Here is a 23,093-nt window from a genome sequence, read left to right as displayed (position 1 = left end):
TTAATGCATTATGTTAATATATGTTACTCTGGTTCATTAATTTTTCTGGTGGGTAGTGTTTTTCTTTGTAACCATTTCACAATGTATTTATGCTCATATTAATGGATATTTATATTATTTCCATATTTCCTAATTTTTGGTACTATTTACAATGCTGCTATAGACATTCCTCTGTAGATATGTATGAGTTCTTTTGGAGTAGATATGCTGAGTAGTAGAGCATTTGCATTTTTAGGTTTATTGAAAATTGGCGAATTTATTCGAAGTTGTTACATAAAATATACAGATATTACTTCCTTTATGCCTTACAATTTTTCTCTCCCCTTTGCTTCATTTCTCCCAATATCTTCCACATAAAATGCAAATAACTTTTACCAAATAATATCTCCTACTCTCAAGTCCCAGCCCCCAAACTTTCCCACAGTCTTATCACTATCCTCCTCCAGGTCATCTCCCACAAACTGAAACCCTCTAGGGCAGCAGAGTACTTGGTTGTCTATACCACCTTCCATTTTCCCTTGACTCAGTGGAGGTAAATGCCTCACCTAATAAGTGTAGTTTTTCTTTTTTCCTAGATCTTTTTAGTAAAGCAAATTCTCTTGTGTATAAAATTCTTCAACTTTTTACACAAGTGACTTCCCAAGTTAAATCAATGCATTAATCTATGTCTTGTTTTACATGTTCATTTCAACTCTTATATTGAGGAAATACCTATTTCTCTCTATATAACAGAATTTAGTCTGGTCCAGATTCTGAATTTTATTGCTGATCTTCAGAAATTACATATACAATGTGTGTATGTGAGTATCAGATTTTATCAGGGGTTAGGTCTATAATGTCCATCATAGTCTCAAAAAAGGTTATGACTCCATAATAATGTATAATCAACTTATGTTATGGAATTAACTTCAGGATCATATGGGTGAGGGCAGCCTCACTAGAGCCTTATGAGAAGGAGGGTTTCCTTGACTCCTCCCTCTCACTGCAGACAGCCCCTTTGCATGGTCTGTTTATTCAAGGAAACAACTATAGACTATAGGATACAATTATTTTTCTTTCTGGTCTATAATTTTAAAATACAAATCATAAATCAGTAACCTTGTCTGCCTGTATAAGTATTTTCAAGTTGAAGCCCATGTACATAAAACATCTAATAAGTAGACACTTCTGTATATTTGTTCTAGTCAACTGAAGTGATAATAAACACTTAAATTTAACTCCTTTAAATATAATATCCTAGAGATTCTTTTAAAAATTCATCTACTGGCCAAAGCCGGTTTGGCTCAGTGGATAGAGCGTCAGCCTGCGGACTGAAGGGTCCTGGGTTCGATTCCGGCCAAGGGCATGTACCTTGGTTGCGGGCACATTCCCAGTGGGGGTGTGCAGGAGGCAGCTGATCGATGTCTCTCTCTCTCATCGATGTCCTAACTGTCTATCCCTCTCCTTTCCTCTCTGTGAAAAATCAATAAAAATATATTTTAATAAAAAAATAAAAATTCATCTACTGTATATTTCTATGGAATTTCAAAGAAATTATTGTTCATTACTATAAAGAATAAAATCATTTCTTTAATTCAGCTGATTGCTAAGAATATTCCTTTCTTAATCTACCATAGAGAATGCATTTATGAAGATCCAGCTAATATATTCAAGGAATCTGAGAGTGTAGCCACCCATATTTACAACTAAATCTCTCACATGAAAGAGTACATTGCTGACAACAGTAACATTTGTATTGGCCAAGCACTGTGGTTTGATTAAGTTTGCTCATTTATTTTATAAATCTGTTATAAAGCCATTAGAAGAGTTTTATTACTCAAATTATGAGGCTGAGTCAGAGTGGCCTTTTAAATCTATAAATTAATTAGGACTCTATTTCCAGAGCACTGAAAATATCCACTCTTCAATTCAATGAATATATTTTCCTACTTTATTACAAATAGATTGTGATTTAGTTCACAATTTCCCCAGTTGGCCATCATTCATATGTATGCTACTTGAATAGATCAGCAAATATAATTATAAATTTCCTCCCCTAGCCATTTCTGAGTAGATGAGAGAAATATTATATAAAAGAAATTAACTTCAATAAAAACATTGTCTATATTCAACATATGGTCTTAACCCATATTCTTTTATTTAAAAAAAAAAAATTTCTCCTTGCTCAGTATTTCTCCTTTTTTTTGGCCATTACTTTATTTTATTTTTTCTACTACTACTTTATCAAGAGTCTCTCCTCAGTTCATCCTTATTAAGTTTTTTTTTTCCATGTCTAACCATTTTATGCCAAATTTGGCTTGTGCTTTTTTTCTGACTACATTCAAAATCATATCTGATTGTGTCCATGAGGTTTTGGCAGGCCTGACTCCACTACCATCACCACCCCTCAACTTGGTCACAGTGATTGGTCCAGGGATAAGTTCAAAATCCAGGCTGAGTCAATCTGGAAAAAGATTTATCTCTGTTCTAGGTTTTCTAGGCTGATAGGATTTAATAGGTGTAGCAGTTAATAATGTGGATTTTTTTCAATAGATGGAGTTACACATATGTTGATATATATGTGATTTGATATGTATGTTTTGTTGTATTGACAACAAGCTTCAAAACTCCATTTGTAAAATTTTCTGAAGGTGTTAACATCATAGATATTTTTATGCTTAAAAATGTCGAATTTCATGCCAAAAAAAGAGAGCATTTGTGGGAAGTTTTAATTCATTACTTTATCTTGAAGAAAAAGTTATAATATACTTTGGGAAGCTTATGGTGAACATGCTCCATCTCAAGATACTTGTGAATGCTGGTTTAAACGCTTTACAAGTGATGATTTCAATGTGAAAGACAAAGGATGTCCAGGTCAACCAAAAAAGTTTGAAGACCAACAATTACAAGCATGCTGGAGCCAGTTTGGCTCAGTGCATAGACTGTTGGCCTGCGGACTGAAAGGTCCCGGGTTTGATTCCGGTCAAGGGCATGTAGGTTGGTTGTGGGCACATTCCCAGTAGGGGTGTGCAAGAGGCAGCTGATCGATGTTTCTCTCTCATCGATGTTTCTAACTTTCTATTCCTCTCTCTTCCTCTCTGTAAAAAAATCAATAAAATATTTAAAAAAAAAAAAAACAATTACAAGCATTATTGGATGAAGAAGCATGTCAAACTTGAAAACAACTTGCAGAAAGATTAAACGTTCCTCAGCAAACAATTTCCCATCGTTTACAATCAATGGGAAAGATTTTAAAGGAAGGAAAATGAGTGCCACATCAACTGAATGAAAGACAAATGGAAAACCGAAAAGTCATCAGTAAAATGTTGCTTTATTGGTACAAAGGAAAGTCTTTTTTTTTTGCATCGAATTGTGACTGGTGATGAAAAGTGGGTTTAATTTGAAAATCCCAAATGCACAAAATCATGGGTTGATCTAGGCCAAATTGCTTCAAAAAGAAGACAATGCTTTTCATTTGGTGGGATCAGGAAGGTGTGGTGTATTATGAGTTTCTAAAACCATGTGAACCGTCACTACTGATCACTACCAACAACAAATAATTAATTTGATCCACCCTTTAATCGTGAAATTATCAGAATGTGCCAGAAGACACAGCAAAGTAATTTTGCTTCATAATAATGCACCATCACACGCTTCAAAACCAGTTAAAGGTACATTAAAAGATCTTGCCTGGGAAGTATTAACCCACCCAGCGTATTCACCAGACATTGCTCCTTCAGATTACCACTTGTTGGGATCAATAGCACATACACTTTCTGAGCAGCACTTCAAAACATAAAAGTGGAAAGTTGGGTCTCTGAATGGTTTGCTTCAAAACAAAACAAGTTCTATTGGGAGAGTATCCACAAATACCTGAAAGATGGAGGAAATGTGTAGCTATCAATGGATATTACTTTGAATAAACATTTTTGATGTTTCTCTTGAAATTATTGTGTTTTCTTTGATTACAAAATCCGCATTATTAACTGGTACACCTAGTAAGATTAGAGCTGATGGAATCTTACCACCACACAGGAAGATTGTCTGAGGATAGTGCAGCCATAGACAGCAGAGCAGAGCAGAGCAAGAGGGATAATCTAAAGACATTTTTTTGAACACCTAAATCCAGCTCTGTGCCTGGTTAATGCCTTAACTTTTTATTTCTATAAAAGTAATGATTTGCTTAAAGCAGTTTGAACCATGGTTGTAATATACAAAAATCAGGGCTCCAATGCCTTGTTTTAAAATATCTTATTTCCATTCAGGAAAAAAAGGAAAGTTATTCATACCAAAATCCTAAATATGCCCCATAGAACAACATTGCATTAGTCAGGACACATTAGATTATGAGGAATGGAAAGCAATTTTAATTATGTTTAAGTTAAAAGGGACTGTCTCACTATTTTCTCATCTCTATAAAGTTTCAAGGTGAAGCAAGCTTGGGCATGACTAGTTCCCAGAATTCAAACACTATCTTTACCACATTAATTCTCCATTAATCCCTCATTTCAGTTGGACATCACTTTCTCTTGCCTCAAACAGGTGTTCTCCATGGGGAGGTAATGTGACCACTAGCAGTTTAGAATGGTATCCAGATCACATTTCTATGATCATTTGAAGAAAGGCTATGATTCCTCCAGCTCTTGTGTCATCTGATTATTCCTTCCTGGGTTATATCTATACTGGGAGGAAAAAAATCACCCAGCAATTGTGTGTAGTCTGTAACTACCCAGCCCTGAGTAACATGCGCACTTCTATGATCAGATGGCAGTCTTTTATGATTGATGATCCCAATAGAGCCACGTGAAATTGGAGCAGATAGAAAGGGTGGGAATTAATTGCCCTTTCCCATTACTGGCAACTTGAATATCTGGTCCCAAGAACAAGATAGGAGGCTTCTATGAGAGAAACCAGGTAGATCAAGAGGACTGGCACTTAGAGATTCCCTAGTAAAATGGCTAGATCTCTACTTAAACCCAATATAACAAAACTTGTCAAAAGTCAAGCCCACATTTTTAGAACTTTTTAATCTGATTTTGTAATGTGGGCTTCCAGTCAAGATGGCGGCATGGGTATATGTGGTACTCGGAACCTCCCACAACCACATCAAAATTACAATAAATTATATGACAGCCATGATTCAAAATGCCTGAAATCAAGGAACTGAAGTCCCATACTAATAATAAAAAGAATAAGCCACATCAATACTGGTAAGAGGGGGTGGAGACTCAAAACAGGCTGGTTCCACACCCATGTGTGGTTTAAAATCAGGAGGATGTCTCAGCTGCAGAGGTCTCCCCTAAGAGGGAAGGGTCTCAGACCCACACCAAGTTCCCCAGCCCAAGGCTCCAGTGCCAGGAAGAGAAGTCCCTATAACTTAATAAATAGCATTGTAAGTTAAAAGACAGTGGACCAATACATTCAAAAGGATAAAACATACCTTCTCAAATTATTCTGAGATGAGCAAAGAATAAGAACATATTCAGATATACAGAGGATAAGGTATTTTCATTCCATTCATTATTTTGGTAGGAGCCACAGAAGAATGGGCTCCAGCAAACTCAGGGAATAAAATGAAAAGAAAAAAAATTGAAATGTGAGAAAAATGGAACCAGCCCAATAAAGCAACAAAGAGGACTCCAAGGTAACTGGCTATGCAGCCCGTATTGGAGTAAGAGGACAGAGAGACCATAATCAGATGTCTTCCAGGAAAAAAATATCAATAAGTTCACTTTATTTTCTGGAGCATTTTGGTTGGGCATAGGTTAGGAGAGGATATGTAGATAGCAAGCACTACACACGAAAAAAATTGACTAGGTAAAAACTGCAAAGGAAGAAATGTATCATAGCATATAGCATAGGCTTTAGCTCTACTGTGACTAGTATTTACAAGGTTGTAATGACTTTACACTAAGTATTGATTTAATTTAAAATAGTTGTATATAATAGGAGATGGGTAGGGGGAAATATAAGGTAGTATAACATCATAACAAGATGCCTAAAATTAATAACTTGAAGAAATAGTAGTACCAGTTTGTCATTTAGAAATATGGACTTAATAAAGGAAGCAGCTTAGAAAGTCAAGATTCCATATATATATATGGAGTTTTCACAGAGAGGAAGAGAGAGTTAGAAACATCGATGCGAGAGAAACATCACTCAGCTGTCTCTTGCACATCCCCTACTGATGATGTGCCCACAACCAAGGTACATGCCCTTGACCAGAATCGAACCTGGGACCTTTCAGTCTGCGGCCGATGCTCTATCCACTGAGCCAAACCAGTTTGAGCAAAAGTCAAGAAATTCTGTTTGGATAGCAAGACAGGAAGGTTGGTCAGGGATTTATTTTTCCTTTTTAAGCTTAAGGACTTTTCAATTTTCCAACCAGTTACATAATTATTGATTTTTTTTTAATTTAAAAAAAAATTTTTTTTTGCTTCCCAAGTAAATCTTTTACAAGCGACAACATTTAAAAATAACGCGATATCCAAATCTTTGGATACCTATCTCACTAACTTGGGCTTTATTTATTGATTACAGCTTGGAAGACAAGCCACGTTGACAGACTCCTTTGGTTTATATCTACACAGACAAATTCTAAATATTTAAGGATAAACCACTTTTGTTGATTCCATCAGTGTAATTTATTTGAATGTATACATAGCTGATGTCTCACTTAATTTCAGCTGGTCCATTTCTGCATTTTATGACAGAATTCTACTGTAAGATTTGTACAACTGCCAGCTCTGTTAGAGAGGCACTTGGCCATCCCACAGTGAAGAGGCTCTGAGAATTTGTTATCTACTTGAAGCCTTGTGGATTTTTAGACATACAAATCCTAAGTTTAAGAAATTGTCAAAGTAATCTCCAATAGGCATTCGGTCAGAAAACACTCCAAATCCCTCAGACAGAAAAAGCTGTAAGTCCTATAGTTACCTTTGGAGGGTCTGAAGAGAGATCATGTGTTCAAATCTGCTAATTACATGGCAAATCAGATTAGTTTGTCAAATTCCTGCCATGGTGCTTATACACGGAGGGAGAGCAAGTCAGTGCCTGCTACATTATGTCCCTGGGAAAATTGCTGATTCCTTTTAACTACTCTGGACTTCCCAATCCTCAAAGCCTCTGCAGAAATACCCCGTTGCCTTCTGGGTAGATTGATCAGACCAAAAATAGATGATCAAAAAATTTTCACAATCAAAACTTTTCATGTTTTTACTTTCAACTCTTCAGTTCCTTCTTACTATGCCAACCCAATTGCTCTCAAAACAGAACTTTTCTTTAATCCAACGCTAATTTTTGTTTGTTTGTTTTATCTATATGATTGGCTTTTTCCCTTCAACTTCATTGACTTTTTATTTGGTTAAGGCAAGTAAATCAATTGATTGATTTGGTTACCTTCTTACCTAATCTTTGTAATAAACAAATGAGACCTTAATTCAATTAACATTTTCTAAGCTTTACTAGAGCCAAAATATTTGCCTAAGCATTCTATAATGGTTACATTTAATTCATTATTGAGGTTCCAGGTCATGTTTACAAATGAATTATCAGTTTTGATATTTGTGTGTTTAAACTTCTCTTGGCACGAAGTACCTAGTTTTAAACTGGCAACACCAAAAGTGTACATCTCTGCTTGGTATCTGCTCAAACACTTGAAGTACATGGATTGTTGAAGAAAAGAGACATATTTTAATTCAATCTTTCCTAGATCCTTCAAAAGTTTATTCTCAGTAATGTTTGTTCCTATTGTTCACCCTGACCTGTCAGATTTCAAAGATTTCACCCAGATTACCCTGGGTGAAAATAATTTGGCACTGACAAAGAGCCAACATGCAAATCAAAAATATGTATGCTCTGCCTAGATGTCTACCTAGAAAATTCATGTGTTGGTTTTTTTTTTAGGGCATTGATAAAAGATGCATCTCCAGGTAGTTAACTGCTAAGATGTTAACTTCTAGGATGTAAGTCTAGGCTGCCATGTAAGAAAACATTTCCAAGAAAAGTTATTAAAATTATCCAAACTGATCTTCTAAATGGGAATGATACAATGGCAGAGATTACATATACCTGAAGAAACTCCAACCCAAAGATTCCTGTTTGGAATCAAGTTTCACCTTTTTCCATTTCCTCATTTGTAGATACAAATAATATAGTGTTCACTATATTGGAGTGTTATGAGGATTAAATGAACTAACAAGTGTAACTCAGAACAACCCTTAGCAAATAAAAATAATTCATGAATATTAGCTACTGCTAATGCTAATGTATCTTATTTACATATTTAACCCAGTTGCTCTGCTGTATTCCAATTCTTTCCTGAATTTGCTGCTGCTATCTGCTTAGTCCAACCAATTACCTATCATCATTCTTGTTAACATTTTCAGTTTCACTAACTTCCTTTTGTCATCTGCAGGTGGATATGACAAAAATGCTTATTCCTCTAGATTCTTGGTTTAATCTGTCCTGCTGTTTATAAAATTCACTGTTCTCTTTCTGACAACAGGGAATCTTGAAAGTCATCCAGTCCAATCACTGAAACTCCTGCTGTGATTGGTATTATGAATAATTTACTTTTCTAGATTTAGAAGTTGATTTCAGGCAAGATATATTATACCAGTTTTGCAAAATTTTTATTATGGAAATGACAAGTTTGACTAATATAAGCCATTATATTTTAGTTTATAAACTATAATATACATGATAGATTATAAATCATGATAATGCATAAAATAGTATGTTATAAATGAAATATTATATAGCATATAATATTTTACTTCCATCCTAGATTGAGAAATGCCATTTCTGCTAATGAAAAATAATTATCTAATTACATTAATAACAGCTATAAATTTGGGCAATTTATGTGCAGGGGAAGAGATTTTTATATACTATTTCATTTCACTCTTACCATAATTCTATCAGGTGTTTATTATTGATATGTTTATTTTACATATGAAAATTTTAATATTGAAAAAGATTAAGTAACTTCAAGAATTTGACGAGCCTGGATTCCAATTATGTCTTTCTAATGCAAAAACGTATTTTTTAACCTCTTTGCTATACTGCACAAAAATGGGAAAAGTGCCTTGAATAGAACTAGCATTTTTTATTCCACTTTGAATAATTTGTTACTAAAGCACAAAACAGGAATATCCACAAGATTAAAGTTGAGGAGGCTCTGGAAATCTATAGATAAGACAAGTCCTGGAGAGAGAGGACAACTATACTATACCTTGACTCATCTATGAAGTCAGAACAAGTATGAGGTCTAACTGGAGTTAGAAATCCATTTTCTTTCTACTTTTTTATAGTTTCTCTTTCCCCTTACTTTAAACTGTCCTAATCTGCTTTCCTACTGTGACTTATTTCTGGGAATGTATAGTTGGCATAACAGCACCTTCATACCTAGTGGGCAGTGTAGCTGTGCATGCTGGGAGTGGTGAGGATCATGAAGAACTACACAGGTACAGCACAAGACATTGCCACTTCAGAAACAAAGACATAAGCTCTGCTGATGGTGGAGACTGGCCAAAGGCAATCACATCCAAACCACAGGAGCACCGTCACATGTAAAAGCAAACTCAGTCAGTAGCAGTCTAGCAGAACACTCTGATGAGAAAAAAACATGTTTTTTTGAGAGCAGCTTCTTCTATCTGCTGAAGTGTGTGCTTTCAATCATAAAATACCCATTCACCCAGTTGTTCTACAAGCATACACTCATTATATAGTCAGGCACTATGCTTGGTACAGGGAGTGCCAAAATGAATGAATGAATAAATGCCCCAGGTCTCAAAATCTTCATAGTCTAGTGAAAAGATCATATATGCAAATGATTGGATGCCAAACAGAAAAACAAAAAAAACACACACACAGAAATATACCTGCATTCATAGGTGGCCTTATTATTTACTGCAGCAAAGGATACCTTATACCATGGGGAATAAAAAGGAATCTCAGAGCCTGTTAGGGGGACTTATAGGATTTGGGCTCATGTTGGATAATTTTGGAAAAAGTTCAAGGAAGCAGAGATTTGCTTTGGGTTAGGTACTGTCAAAAACTGAGGACAATTCTATCATTGGATATCTTAATAATTTTTCTGTAGGAGAAAGGAAGAATGGAATGGGCTTAAACTTGTCATTGTAAAGAATCAGCAGCCTCTATGTTAGCTGGGGAAGAGCTGTGTATGGCTATTCTTCATGATTAGTACAGTATCCTTGTTCTTGTTTAAGCTCAGATGTGATTATGGAGGGTTCTTGTTTATGTTTTAATTCATTATATGGATAAGTCACACTGTGACCTCATATCATTTTAATATTCTGTGAAAGTGTTATGTTCAGCAGGATAACAACACAACCTACCTGGGAGGTAGGGTGGCTCTTTCTTCCTCAATACTGAGTTATGCTAATACCCTGGTAATTGCTAAATTATAAGAATATACAAATATTGTGGGAGTTTGAGAGACTGATAAACTGATCAATTCTACTTATGGATGGTGATTTAAAAAAGGATTTTCATGTGAATGGTAGCTTTAAGGATGCACAGAAATGTATTGGGTGAAGGAGAGATCAAAGGTAATTTCCAAGCAGAAACAAAGTACATAAGCAGATGTGAGCACACAGAATGATGAGGAACTTTGAGTGGGACAGTATGCTAGAATAAATGAGAGAAGTGAGTTAGTGAAATTAAGGCTGAGTCTGCAGGTAATGGTCAAGTCATGAAGGGAACTTGAACTTCATTCACCTTGGGAATATGAACCCACCAAAATGATCTGATTAAGAAAATACCATAATCAGATATATGTTTTAGAAGATTTTGGCAGCTCTATGGAGAACAAACTAGTCTGAAAAAAAGGAGAGATATCAATTAGAAAATTACTTGGGGCAAGATATGACAAATTTTTAAACAGAATCAGTAAAAATGGGAATGGAGAACTGAGAAGATAATAAGAGGCATTTCACTGACTAGATTTGGAGACTATATTCTCCACTAAAATGTAAAAAACCTAAGGGAAGGAATCAAGTACATTTTCTCATCACTGAACACTTAATAACTAGTATAATGTCTGATATATAGTAGTTGCTCAGTGAATATTTGTTGAAGTAATAAACAAATTGTGAGGGTTAGGTTGAGGAAGAAAAATATCAGTGAAAAAGTAGTACGTTTCCAGACCATGGTTCTGGGTGAATGATTTAATAAATTGAGATAGAGGAGCATATTTGTGGAGGAAGAAATAGTTTTCATTTTGGATGAACACACAAAGCAAAATAGACATTGTTGGCTATATATATTAAAGCTCTTCAAGATGTCTCTTAAAAATAAAAATAACCTGAAATGTATTGATTAACTGAGTAAGAACCCAGAATCCCAAAAATATTATCTTATGTTAAAAGAGGTTAATACATTCCTTCCATGCTGAAAACTATCCTAAAATGAATAAGTCCCAGACTTATTAATGATATTTAGGGACTAAAGAGACAGAGCTAAAAAATAAAGTTCTAGAAAATATAATTAGCATATGAACTTAAGAAATTCTTATCTTTACCATAATGTTTTTAGCATTATTGAGGTATATTTGACATACAGTTCCACATCTTTAAAACCTACACTTCAATGAGTGGACATATTTGCATATCTCTAAAGTTGTTACAAGTATATCCATGAGTATATCCATCACCTTTCAAAGTTTCTTTGTGTTCCTTTGAAATCCCTGCCTCTTCCTTTAACCAGTCCCCAGGTAGCCACTGATCTACTTTCTCTAGATATACCTTAGTGTGCAGTTTTTAGAATTTTATATAAATAAAATCTTCCAATATGTCTGACTGCTTTCACTTAGCATGATTATTCTGAGTTTACCCGTGTGTATCAAAATTTTACTAGTTTTTATTATTAAGTGATATTTCATTGTATGATATCCAAACAGTTTCTTTATTCAGTCTCCTATTGATAGACAATTAGGTTGTATGGTTGTTTTAAAATATGTTCATGAGGTTTTTGATACCACTTCATTTAAGAAATGGAGCCTAATTCCCCTTTCCTTTTCAATGTGGGCTAAACTTAGCAACTCTTCTTTTAATGGATACAACAGAAATGATGGCATGCAACTTTTGCAAGTAGGTCCGATAGGATTTTGGACTTCCTCCTGATCTTCTGTACCACCCACTGTGGGGAAGTCAGTTACCATGATGTGAGGAAACGCAGTGGCACTGAGCCCTATGGAGAAGCCCATGCAATGAGAAACCGCCAATAGCCATGCAAGTGAGCCATGTTGGAAGCACAGCTTCCCATCTCAGTCCAGACTTCAGATCCAGGTTAGCCCAGCTGAGCTGCTTCCAAACTCCTGATCCACAGAAACTGTGAGATAATAAATGTATGTTGGTTTAAATCATTAAATTTTTAGGTAATGTATTATACAACAATAGGACATTAATATAGGTTGCTTCAGGTTTGGGGATATTGTGAGTAAAACTGTTATAAACATTTATAGACAAACCTTTGTATAGATATATGCTTCCATTTCTTTTAGTTTACTGTATATTTGGCACAATTTTTATTTTGCTTTATATTATTTTCCATTCAGGGGTCAAGTTGACCCAACAAGGTTATAAGCTCCAGGGACTTATTTAATATTCTGCTCAGTGCTCAGACACATGCTAATTACCTATTAAATGATCAATATGTTGAATTGAGATAAATTGAGAACAGTAAGTACTCCAATGACTTTCAGTATACACCTGAGAGAAGAAGAGAGGTGATTCAATGTTTTTGGTGGACATAGTGACTGACCTTCCCTGTCTCCACCTTGTAAAAAATGAATTGATGCTTTAGGTCCAGGAAAAGAATGTAGTTTGAAGTCCATAAATAAAATTCACCCCCAGGTGATATGAGTTCTAATTTGAATACTGCACAAACTGGGAAGAATTAATCCAGGGTCATCCACTTCTCAAAATGGAAATAAAGTGTACTTTATGACATTGCTAGACAGTGTCTTCTCTTTCAGTTGCTTTTCAGCCAACCCAAGTTGTGCTTAAGAAAGCTGACAATGACATTGAAAATTTGAGTAAGATATGTATTTCAGCTCTCAGAAATGGCTGGAGAGAGGCATGTTTGTAGACATACATACAGGAATGTCTTCATTTTGTTAAATAGGTTTTTACATGTTCTTTTCCTTTTTTAAAATAAGTATATTTTATTGAATTTTTGCAGAGAGGAAGGGAGAGGGATAGAGAGCTAGAAACATCGATGAGAGAGAAACATCAATCAGCCGCCTCCTGCACACCCCCCACTGGGGATGTGCCCGCAACTAATGTACTTGCCCTTGACTGGAATCAAACCCGGGACCCTTCAGTTTGCAGGCAGAAGGCTCTATCCACTGAGCCAAACCGGTTTCGGCTGTGCTTTTTCTTTACGTGGCATGAAGGACACTGAGCTTTCTGACGGGTAGGAATATAGGATTTGAAATAGCCAGCTACCTCAAAGAAACTTTCTAAGCAAAGAGGTGCTGCCAAACAACCACAATGCACTGATCAGTTCTACAGATTAGTGGGAGATAGGAGTTACTCCAGGTAGTTCTTGAGAGCTAGTAATAATGGGTACTTTTAAAAAATATTCATGAGATTTTCTGCTTTGCATTTTTCTTATCTGATCTTGATTCCATTCTGTGAATAAAATTTGCTTAGGGGAGATTTAGAATTTTTTAAAACAGCAATGCAAAAAGGAAAAAATGGTATTAATATTCAGCTTTTGACACCAAAATTCAGCAAATTTTTATGGAGAAAAGACTAAAAGAATTTTCTAGACTTCTTTGTCTTCTTTAAGAGAGCCAAGATTGGTGATCCTAATCATAATGTTTTGCTTAAGGGAGATGCTATTGACATAGGTAGAGGAAGTAAGAACACAAACTTATTCTAGGTCTGGTGGGTTAGGAAGTGCAGTAGACAGAGTAGAAGGGAGCAGAATGAGTAGGAGAAATATTGAGGTTGCTGATACCCTCCCTGCCTCCAGCACCAAATTCACAGCACAGACTCGTGATCAGAAACAAAGGGCTTATTTGTCTTAGCAATAGTGGTATTCAGAGTATCAGCCTTTTCTAAAACCTGAAATGTCCACAGGTTGCAGGAAGAAGGCCACTAAACTCCTGCATAGTATCAATAGTAAATCACAATACAGGAAACTTTGAGTTTAGGAAACCTGAATCTTTTATAATGGACAGTAAGCCTATCTGAACTTTGCCCCAGAGATAGATATTGTCCTACGATCATGATTAGGAAATACATCTGCCTTCTGTCACAAAGGGAGTCACTTCCCTCAATTCTGCTCATTATACATTCAACCTTGAAAAGATAGTCTGGAGGGAAGGCAGTCAGTGTCTCCAAGATGAGTGAAATGATGAGACTTGAAGAGGATTGTGTCCCAACAATCAATGCCTAATAAAAAACCTTAAGAGTAAGCAACTTTCATTCACTTTGCAGAGAAGAGAATGAGGGTCAGAGGATTAAGGAACACACACCAAACCCCACAATGGTGCAATGGGATTTACACCCAGCCTGTCTCCTTCCATGCCCTCTCCTCACTTAACCACTCCCAAGACCCATGTGTGTTTATGGTTTATCTTTATGACAAGAGAAAAATCATGACTGAACCCTTCTAGAGAAAAACTGTCTCTTAGCTTTCTGTGCCCCTAAGGATAACAAATAGTATTTCCTGAAAAATATACTAGAAAAACGAAAACAAAACTTTATTAATGAGCTTAGATACATCCCCCCAAATGAGATGTCACATAACCTAAAGAACTGTCTTGATCATTTTAGTCCCAGCAGATCCAACATGGGGTGGGGGGGCCCGGGGGGGACAGAAAAATTCAACCAACAGGCAGAACCAAGTCTCAAAATTGGCCCAAGTAAGCTGTCTTAGGCACCTATAGCTACCATTACTATACTCCAATCAAATTTCTCACTCACATAATCATGCACAGAACAAAATGGGTTTTGTTTTATGCTATAATGTTTAGAGGTGTTTTGTTAAGAAGCAATAGATAACTGCAACAATAGATATAATTGAAATACATGTTGAAAGGCTGGTTAAAAATATAAAATTTAGGGTAAATACTAAAGAGAAATTATGTTTATATTGTGAGCTAACTGAAAGTCTAAAATGTCAATTAAAACATTTACATGAGTTTTTTGCAGTTATCTAGGGTTGGATATATCAACCAGGCATAATTTTTCCCTCCAGAGTGTACACTGAGTAACCAGATTATTATGATCTCTGAACACATAATAATCTGACCACTCAGTGAATATCTTATATAATAAAAGGCTAATATGCAAATTTTCCCCTCAACCAAGAATTCGACCAGCAGGCAGGCCAGCCAACTGCCCATGTCCTCTTCCCCTGGCCAGGCTGGCCAGACCACACCCATGCATGAATTTATGCACCGGGCCTATAGTCTTGAGAATGATTGGTTGTTACAACTGGGGTTAGGGTTACTACTAGCATCTCATGGGTAGATGCCAAGGACTCTGATGATGGACAGGACAGACTCCTCACAACATAATCGAAATTGTCAATAGTGCCAAGTTTGAGAGACCATGTTTAAGGATTCCTGAGACAACTGTATTTAAATAAAAGGTTTAATAACACATTTCTCTGGCAAATTAAAGAGTTTCTGCCCAGCTGGAGTAGTTCAGTTGGTTGAGCATTCTCCTGTGCATCCAAAGGTTGCTGTTTAGATTCCTGGTCATGACACATACCTGAGTTGTGTATTCAACCCCCAATCAAGGAGCTTATGGAAGGCAATTGATCTCTCTCTCTCTCTCTCTTTCCCTCTCCCTCTTTCTCTCTATCCCCCCTCTAATTCCACACTCTAAGAATGTGTCCTTGGGTGAGAATTAAAAAAACAAACAAAAAGCACTTAGCCCTAGCTGGTTTGGCTCAGTGGATAGAGTGTAAGACTGTGAACTAAAGGGTCCCTGGTTCAATTCCAGTCAAGGGCAATACCAGGGTTGCGGGCTCAATCCCCAGTTGGGGGCATGCAGGAGGCAGCCAATCAATGATTCTCTCTCATCATTGATCTCTCTCTCTCTCTCTCTCTCTCTCTCTCTCTCTCTCTCTCTCCCTTTCCCTTCCTCTCTGAAATTAATAAAAATTTATTTTAAAAAACACATTTGAAGAAAAGCTTTTCTTGTCCAAAATAAAATTTTAAAATGTTTATGTAAACTGCAACATATAGCTTTGAGTCTAAGATCGATACAGTTCCTCGTGTGTTTGTTTGCAGTAGACAATGCACTAGGCCTGCAGCTCGCGAGCAGTGGTTCGCAGTTCTGTTGCCTAATGAGTTTGCCGACCACTGCACTAGGCACTCTGGATTTCAAAATAAGTTCTCCGCCTGCCATGAGCATCTAATAAGGAGATAGGAAACAGTCAAGTTACAATAGGATAATTTAGGACCAGACATCGGAAAACGGGACAAAGAATACAAAAAAAAAAAAAAGCAGATTTTCAGGAAAAGCTTTCAAAGGAAGGAGCTCTGGGCTGAGACTATATAGATAAGTAGAAATATTATCTATATAGATAATATTTCAGACTGGAGACTGGAGAAGAAGAAAGCTTTATATCAGAGACACCATGAAAAAGCACACCTGGTTAGTTAAGAAAATGTGTTTTTGCTTTAATAGTATAAGGAGCAATTAGAAGTTAAATCAGAGCTAGAATCATTGGAGACTTTTGAAAATTTGATTAGAAAAGTGTAATGGCTGATAAAATAAATCTCCAAGGAGAAAATCAGAAAAAAATAAATAAATTTCCAGAATCTAACTTTCTTCATGGTCCAGAGATTAAAAATATAAAGACAAGTTCAGCCACAGCTAAAAACAGACTTAAAACAGAAAAAGATTTTTAAGGACCCAGGCTAGCATCAAACCTAAGGGTAAAGAACAAAGGAAGTTATAAGCAGCATGCAGGAAGTATTAGCTGTAAAAATAGAGATTAAACTATGGAAAATGTGTTTCATATTTTTGTTTTCTAAATTCCTTTTCAGATTGGTACAATCATATTTTGAAATTCCATTGAAAACCCAGGAGATCTTTATGACAAATAACCTCAAGTCTCTTATGCTATCACATGCCTTCAATTTTCCTACATTTTCCTTTTAGGGACAGGAAAAAAAACAAACAAACAAACAAACAAAAAAAAAAAACCCTGTGGGCTCCAGGATATCTGCAGTTCTTTAGTCATACAATATGCAGTTTGAACTGATATTACATATAAGTTCTTATGATTGAAAACAATCATGTGGTACGACTTTTGAAAATAGCCCCAAAGACCATCATAACATTTCTGTAATCATCTGCTACAATGATGTATTCTGACACCCAAGAAAATATACCTGATTTCAAAAGACACATTTCTCTTGGGAACAAACTTGTTTCAAAGTGGAACAAAGCTTCTTACTTCGTAGCATCCTCTGAAGTCACAGAACATCCGTGTGGTTATGTATGTTACAGGATACATAAAGCCAACGCCAGAATCCCCCTGCACCAGGTCAGCCCACTTAGGCTTAACTAATAGAGTCCTGGCACTCTCCCTAGGCACAGAGAAATCCTGGTTTCAAAAAGCAGTTGTTATGTAATGATTTCAAAGTAGGTAATTGGGACTTACGCTGGTATATCTAGAGCATGAGTCTCCCAAATGTACAGTATATGATGTGATGATCCCTTTTCAGGAAGCAGAATCCAGATCACCCCCAGAGGAGTTTAACGCGCATGTCTTATGTTGAGAACCCAGCAAAATTTTGCATAGGTTACTTATTTTGTGTTGCATTCACTCAGTATTTGAAATTATGCTGAAAATATAAAATTTCACTTCTTTAATGAGTGGTATTGAGCATTTTTAGTCTATGTCTGCATGATGGGATATCAACATTTGGGGGGAAATAACTCTGCTTAAGACACAAAATATTTTATCACAACATTGTCATAGCAAGTGAGCCATCACATAAAGTGTTAATACTGTTTCCTTAGTTTCCACTGTAGATGGGTTTGGTGAAACTATGTTCCTCCAGACAGAGGAGTCAGAGTCATGAATCCAATTTCTCTGAAAAGGTTGTGTGTGTATGTGTGTGTGTGTGTGTGTGTGTGTGTGTGTGTGTGTGTGTGTGTGTTTAAATTAAAAGTATTAATGTGGTCTAACCCAAGAAAGGATTGTAGATTTAACTTGAGAGCCAAACCCACGGGAATAACAGTGTTAGAAGACTAAAGTATATTGTACAGACAGGATATTTTTCAGACATATGATATATCATTAAAAAATAAAACAATCTTAAAATCATGTGTTTCTATTGATCTTCCGTTTGCCTCACACTACCTAACAACATGTTATTAATACCTGGGGAGGAAGGGGTGGGTAGTGGAAAGAATTTATGTATTCATAGCTGAGTAAATGAAGTGCATCTCCCCTCCCTTCACAGCTCATTGTTCCTGAAGTGGATTCCCAGAGGAGGCCATCCATTGGTTAGCCAGGGACATCTGGCTTCATGGAAATGTACAAGCTGGACCAGATTTCTCTTACTGCCGTTTTGGAGTCATAAGAAAGATGAATGAGCAGAGAAAACTGTGATGAGAAATGGCCCCAAACAAGCAGAAACAAGACAAAGACCGAGAAGAGACCAGGTTGCCTCTGGAAGAAAGGTTGGTTTTCCCATTCTAGTAGACATGAGACCTAGCTGAATGCCATTAGGTGTCCTTATATTCATTCCATGAGATCTCAGTACCTATTGTACAATAGCCCCATTCCCCTTTGATGTGAGCCTTTGTTCTTACAACCTTGAAAGGGACAATAAGGGTCCCAAGAGAGTGTGATAAATAATTGTGTGACCTTCCATACAAAGCATTTACAATGGAGATCTGCCTCCTCACTTAGTTTCATCAATAAAATAGCCTGGCCTCTGAAATAGCTTCTGTGTCTTTTATCAGAATTTTGTGGCATGTGGATAAGAATTTCACAGAGAAGAAAGTTTTGGGAATCAAATCATACTGTCTTAACTTGAGTAAACATAGACTTTAATTCAGTTGAATTCCCTTGTAGGGGTGTCGAACTCAATCAGAGAAGGGGCCAAAATCTAAAATCCAGCCTAAATCGCAGGCCGAATGGTTTACTGAACAGTCATAAACTGACAATGTCATAAACTGACAGCGGAGTGCAGTGATGACAGCGCGGTGCGGGCCACATTGCAAGGCCTGGCGGGCTGGATTTGGCCCGCGGGCCTTGTGTTTGACACATGTGCTTTAAGGGATGGAAACTAACATTTCAGGACACTGCATGTGCAAAGGCCTTCGCCTCATTATCTCTTTAACCCTCACAGCATTATAGGGTTCATGCTCAGGGAAGTCAGCTGACTTGCTCAGTGATCAAAGTTTGAAAATGGTAATGTTCAGACCATATCCAGGCCTCTACCTCTTAGCTCAGAACTCTTTCTGCTAGACAGTATCTCACAAATTACTTTTTTTATGTGAAATTGGTACACATAGCATTTATGATTCCCATGATGACTTTAAATGGATAATTAAAATGTATTTTAAAAGTTTAAAGTTAGAAATTTATTTTAATATATTTTGGAAAAATAATAAGAAGCAACTTTTGTTTTATGAATATACACATATATATGGATATAGTAAATAATAGAACAGATGACATGAGAGATATGGCAAAAATATTGAAGATAAATGATAGAGGTTTGAAACCCTCCCCACATCTAGTTCATGTGAAATTATAATCAACATCTTGGAAATCCTTTGAAAAGTGGTCCAGTGGGAATTCAAGGTTGGGATTTAAGTTAAATATTTTTAGGAAAAAAATATGTCTATAGTAGTCTAATGATGTTAAAATGATTAGAGTGTTGAAGACATTATTGCATTTTTTTTTTTACAGAGAGGAAGGGAGAGAGATAGAGAGTTAGATACATCAATGAGAGAGAGAGAGTTATCCATCAGCTGCCTGTTGCAGGTCCCCTACTGGGGATGTGCCCACAACCAAGGTACATGCCCTTAACCGGAATCGAACCTGGACCCTTCAGTCCACAGGCTGACGCTCTATCCACTGAGCCAAACCGGTTTCGGTCATTATTGCATTTTTTATTGTTTTGTAATCCACATCTAGTGTTCTTTCTGTTCAAGATATTAAAATATAAAAATACTAGAGGCCTGGTGAATGCAATCCATGCAAGGGTAGGATCCCTACATCTGGCTGATGATCAGGGCCAATCTGTAGAGTGACCAACAGGGCAATTAGCACCACCCCCCCCCCCCACACACACACACACACACACACACACCCGCTAGCACCCACCTTGGCCAGCCTAGTGCCACCCGCTTGCTGGCCCCACCCCCTGCTGCCACTGTTGGTCACCTCCCTCAGTGTCGTCTCCCACTTCCCACCCCCATCCCCCAATCGCTGCCACAGGTCACCTCTCTCTGCAGGGCGACCAGTGGGGCGATTGTGGGGAAGGGGGGCTTATTGATACCCACCTTGGCTGGCCTGGGGCCTGAGGGTTGGAGGCAGCTCCTGATAGAGCATCTGCCCTCTGGTGGTCAGTGAATGTCATAGTGACCAGGCATTCCATCAGTCATTCTGACATTTGGTCAGTTTGCATATTAGGCTTTTATTCTATAGGATGGTAAGTATTTTTTAACATTCAATATATGTGCATTAAAATTACTGAGGACATAATAGTTTATAGTGTGTATGTATACGCATAAAAACACTGTAAACTATTCTAAATGCTTTAACAAATGCTGAGAAGATTCGGCATACACTCTGTACATTTTGTACATTTTGAGAATGTTTGTACATTTTGAGAATGTTTTCCAGGTAATGGAATAAACAAGTCAGGGCAATGTTATAAGGAAGGCAAAAGGACTTCAACCACTGGAGAAATATAGTAATCCTTTGGTGATATATTGTCTGCACTGTCATACCCAGATGATGAAATGGTCCTGGGAAACTAAAGTCACTAAAATCACAGTACTAAGAAGTCGAAATGGTTAGTAACTATGCATTCTAGACACCCAAGAACATTCACAGACAAATAGAAAATTCTTCTCTTAGTAAGTGTAAAGTACTCTCAGAGAAATGTAAATGTGCCATTAGAAGGATTTCTGACTCTGACTCACTGTAGCTGCACGGGCACCACAGTATAGTAGCAATAGGGCTAGATTAAGGAATCCAAAATCCCATCTCTCCACCTCCATCCTCTACGAACTGAGAGACTTTGTGGAAGGCCTCTCACTGCTTCAAGTCTCTGTTTTGTCACTTAGAAACTGTGAATAAAAATACAGACCTGACTAGATCAAAAAGGTTATTATAAAGTTACATTATACTGTAAAGCTCTATGTACCTGTTAAGCAACATTGTGCTTTAAAAAGTAGTTAATAAAGGAAGACTTAAAGTTGTCCTCCTTATAATGAGGTTTGCTTACCTTATTATCTCTTCAGTGTTTTTTTTTTTAAGTATAATTATTCTGGAACACAGACCAAATACTTAGAATGCGAAGGTTGGAAGCATGTTTATAATGGGAGACAGTGGAAATCACGTATTAAGAAAAGGACTTTTTTTTTTTTTTTTTTTTTTTTCAGGGACCATTACAAAAGATTATGTGATGCATTGGATGAGATGGTCCAACTTAAGCAAACAAAAAACTGCTCTTAGAATCCTAACAAGGAATGTGTTTATTTTTCACAGCAGGGGCTCCACTAGTCAGGGAAAATATTTGAATTGAGGAATTCATATACTCTGCATCTGTCTCATGCCAATTGGCACTAGCTAGTTTGAGAATGCTGTCTCTCTTTACTCCCAATGTGGATCTTGCTCAAGTTCTGAAAGACTATGTCATTGTTTTGTTTTCTAAGCTCTTGTGGAATTTATCTTTCCAGAGAAAAAAAAACATTTCAGGAGCTTTAAACAACAGGCTTGCCTGGCTAAGTGGATGGGCAGTTCCATGTTAAGTATAACAGGCTTGTTTATTTCTGTTTAATTACTTTAGAAACATTCCTGTATGCCTTGATAAACTCACTTTACTTTTATCCAAGTCAAACTCTGCCCTTGAAAACCATCTGATACCCTCTGCCCTTGTTAGATGTCAAGTCTGATGAACATTTCCCAAAAATCATCTCTTCCAGGTGACCTGTAGAGGTTATTTCAAGTACTACGGTTCTAAATTACCTTTTATTTCTCAGTAATGCTCTTCTCAAATAACTGGAAGAAATGTTGCTTATTGTACCCTCTAGTGGTGATTGTGACAGTCTTTGAAAAAAAATATTTTCATTCCATTCTTTGGCCTTTTACTGTAAACTCACTGCATTGTTTACTTTAAAATGTATTTATTTCATTCTTTGGACATGCACTGTAAAGTGTACAGTATGAAGGAATTTTATCAATCTTTCTAGAGATGCAAATAATGAAAATCATTTATATTACACTACGGTATTTATAAATAAAGGAAGGCATCAGAAATAGTTTCAGGGGCGATTGACTCATTTCCTCTCACATTTTACTAACCAAAATTGCATTCCACTTTTTAAAAATGTTTTAATGTTTCATTCCAAAATGAAGGAAATTTGGGTATTGCCAGGAGGAAGTTATTCACACTTCTAGAGGAAGTATATACAGCACTGTGAATATCCCAAAATATTTATATTTGTGTTTAGAGGCCTTTTTGTTCGCTGTGAGCCATCGGTACATCTTATTTTCTAGAATTTACAACATTTGAAATAAAGAAGCTGCGCTTGAAATTTTTGATTCTGCAGGAACTAGGAATTTATCCACGATTCCTTCCTTTCTTACTGTGCCATCCCCTCTCCCCTTTCTCTCTCCCCACCTAGAGAGGGGCCTTGGCACGTCTTTAAACTAAAGGCAAGCCCACAGTCTGGGAGAGCTGCTGCCAAGGGTATGGCTATCTCTGTCTGCATTCTTCTCAGGTACAAATTTAATCAGATATTTGTATTCTAAAGTTTTTGCTTTCAAGTTCCTAATGAGTTATAGTTTCACTATAGATGATGAGAATAAAAGCAATTAAGGAAAACAAAGGAGTTAATCAAACAGCACAGGTGGTTCTCAACAAA

This window comes from Pipistrellus hanaki (genome assembly GCF_964339955.1).
Source record: "Pipistrellus hanaki genome assembly, chromosome: 8".
NCBI lineage: Eukaryota > Metazoa > Chordata > Mammalia > Chiroptera > Vespertilionidae > Pipistrellus > Pipistrellus hanaki.
The sequence above is the reverse complement of the archived record's forward strand: the minus strand, read 5'-3'. Positions refer to the sequence as shown.